This window comes from Heterocephalus glaber, unplaced genomic scaffold (assembly GCF_053883595.1).
Source record: "Heterocephalus glaber isolate CG9 unplaced genomic scaffold, H.glaber_assembly_v1.0 deba00001472, whole genome shotgun sequence".
Lineage (NCBI taxonomy): Eukaryota > Metazoa > Chordata > Mammalia > Rodentia > Bathyergidae > Heterocephalus > Heterocephalus glaber.
The window spans coordinates 44753391-44756260 of record NW_028258315.1 but is presented as its reverse complement, the minus strand read 5'-3'; the positions used below and the strand labels follow the sequence as shown (position 1 = coordinate 44756260).

Sequence of the window (2870 nt, the reverse complement as noted above, 5' to 3'; positions counted from 1 at the left end):
ATATTTTACATAGGTGATAGTGTTATGTTATTCAATATTTGAATTGATTAACTCAGGGAAAAATTATAAAACAAAATACCAGTATAACCTAGTAATATCACTGTTTATATTTTGATATTAGAGTTTTGTTTTTAGGAGTGTGATTTAAAGAAATAAAAAGTGGGAGACACAAGCAGGAATTCTGATACAAATTACATTATGCATACTTTCTAAATTTTGCATTCAACAAAATACCCAGTAGGTCCTATATTTTTCTTTTTGTTTTGGTACCAGGGATCGAACTCAGGTCCTTGCACTTGCGCGGCAGGTGACAGAACCACAGAGCTAAATCTCGGGCCAGAGTCCTATTTATTTTTTTTTTTAAGAGAATGTCCAGAAACATTAGGTATTAAAGAATTTCATGGCATTGTTTTACAAAAGTTAGACAGTGAATTATTTTATTTTCTAATGTAGGCTTCACTTATTAATGAGGTCGATGAACTGATGCAAATACTAAAAAAAATCCAGACAATCGTATAAAGGAAAAAACATTCACATTTTGAATCTGTTGATTGGAATGAATTCTGTGGTCACAACACCACCACTGGCTAAGAATCAACTTCCCCACAGCAGGGAACCAGTTATGAACTTCTCAATAAGTCATATAGATCTCTCAGATATAGGCACCATGGCTGAAGTCTCACACAAAATGTCTGTGTCCCTTTAATTACACAATATGGTAGTGTTTAGTTCATGGGGACTTAATACTTATTAAAAGGAAAAATAGAAAATCTGCTTGCATGTTATGTGTGAGTACATCACTGTACTGTGGGTGGGTTTGAGGGCATTAGCCCTTATTATAGAGTAATTCCACCAAGAAAGTATCTGTCAGTTCCCAGTTGCTCACTGTTAGGTCAGGGCCTTCTTCATCTCTTAGTTGACTGAAGTGATTCAAACTGAGTTAGGTGTAAGAGTTCTTACAGCTCAGTTTTATTTCTCAGCCTCAGGGTTTGTGAGGGTACTTCACTGTTTCTATTTTATGTCAGACTTTGTAGGAGTTCCCAGTTTTCTGTTGACACCTATAGAATAGCCATCCCAATGATTTTGAGCCACACCAATGATATCTCCAGGCTGCATGGGGATTTCCTCTTCAGTTCAAGATTGATAAGGATAAATAGCAATCTTGTGAGCATTTTGGCCCCCAAAATAGTAGATGTCATCTAAAGAATGAAAGTTTGCAGAGGTATCATGATGCAGTGTTTGCATGATTTCATAAGCTACTCGACAAACCTGGGATGTAAAAGTACACACCAGGAAGTCTACCTGGAACAGAAAGTGTATATCCAGGCTCATACCCTGAAGGGAATTTTCTGTGTACCAACTGTGCAGTCCAGTCAAGAGAGTTATCACAAATAAATTCATAATTGTTTTGCCTCCTTTAATAAAGAAGGATCATCTGTGGCCAAATACATTTTTTATTCACTTGCATTCTACGTGAGAGAAGCTGAAAGTATTCTTTAACAACATGCACCATGTACTCCTCAATGGGTTGGAAGGCTACTTCTTTTCCTCCTTTGTGCATCTGACATGGGCTCCAATAACTGGGTGCTTGAAGCCAAACTTCTTGGTGTCCACTTCTATTTCCTTTTCCAGCTAAAATATTTGACAAACTGAGACACCCACCACACTGCAGAATCCATGGACTTTTAGGAGTCGATCTGTGAGATCTTCTGGCACAGCCAAGGGTAAATAAGGAGGCTGGGGGTGAAGACTTTCTACAGTGGGGAGCTTGACCACTTAAACATTTGTGTCCTTCACTGACCAGTGTCCACTAGAGATGCCAGATCTGTCTGTGCATTTCTCAGTCACAGGTCTAAACACTGTCTCCCATCCATCAGTAGCATATCGCCAGTTCTGAGATTCGAAGGTGAGTGTTCACTGAGTGTCATATGCAATCATGAAGCAATAGACCACATGATGGAGTTGACTGCCATAGCCACAGCCACACCAGCTTCTTGGATTTGCTGCAGTCCTTGGGATTCTGGAGATATGTTATTCTCTGCTGGACCAGCTCAGTTAGATCTTTGGCTTCTTTCCCCCACCAATCACCTGCTCCATCTGTTTGACTGAGGTAGTATAGATCTGTCATTATAGACCTTTCATGATGTCCTAAATCTGAAAGAAATTCATCTGCATGTCTTTGGAGTTCGTTTCCTTCTAAATTCTTTAATTTCTTCAATTCCCTCTGTAGAAAAAACTAGAGCTCTTTAGCCCCATTTCCAATTCTCCTTTTTAGGACTTCATGATCGCTCCCCAGACCATTTCTGGTTTATTATAATTTTCAATCTGTTCTTTGGCCTCAACAAGCTGCTCTTCTAAAGCACATACCCTTCCTGTAGCTGGCCCTTGATCAATGGGGCCTTCTGATATCTGGAGAGATTCAGCCATTGGTCCCAAGTCTTCATTCTGCTCCTTTAAGTGTTCCAGTTTTGCCAGAATCTTAGACATTTCATGACTAGAGTGATCAGAGTGGTCATTATCTCAAACCAAGTGACCACCTATAGAGAATAGCAAGGTCCCTCAGGAAAAAAGAATGAGCATAATCTAATGCCAGGAACCAGTCCATGGCTACATTTTCAGATTTTCAACTCTTCTAGCTTCCTGGAGCTCAAAGAATTGAAAACATCATAACCATTTCTAGTACACAGATGAAAAAACCGGTTGTTTCAACACACGATGCTTCAGAACAATTAATCTCTCTGGTAGTCCTGTGTTGAATCAAAGAGATCCTTCTGGTGAGTGAATAGGAAGCTTCATGGACTCTATGTGCCTCCTTCCTCTAGAAGAGCAGACACAGGCAAAACCACTGTGATATTTCCAGAGGGAGGTAT

General features: G+C 39.6%; 1 pseudogene; it reads right to left on the bottom strand.

Moving 5' to 3' along the window:
• Positions 1-583: 583 nt before the first annotated feature.
• On the bottom strand, positions 584-2357 carry LOC147826345 (alpha-(1,6)-fucosyltransferase pseudogene; annotated as a pseudogene).
• Between the last annotated feature and the right edge of the window lie 513 nt (positions 2358-2870).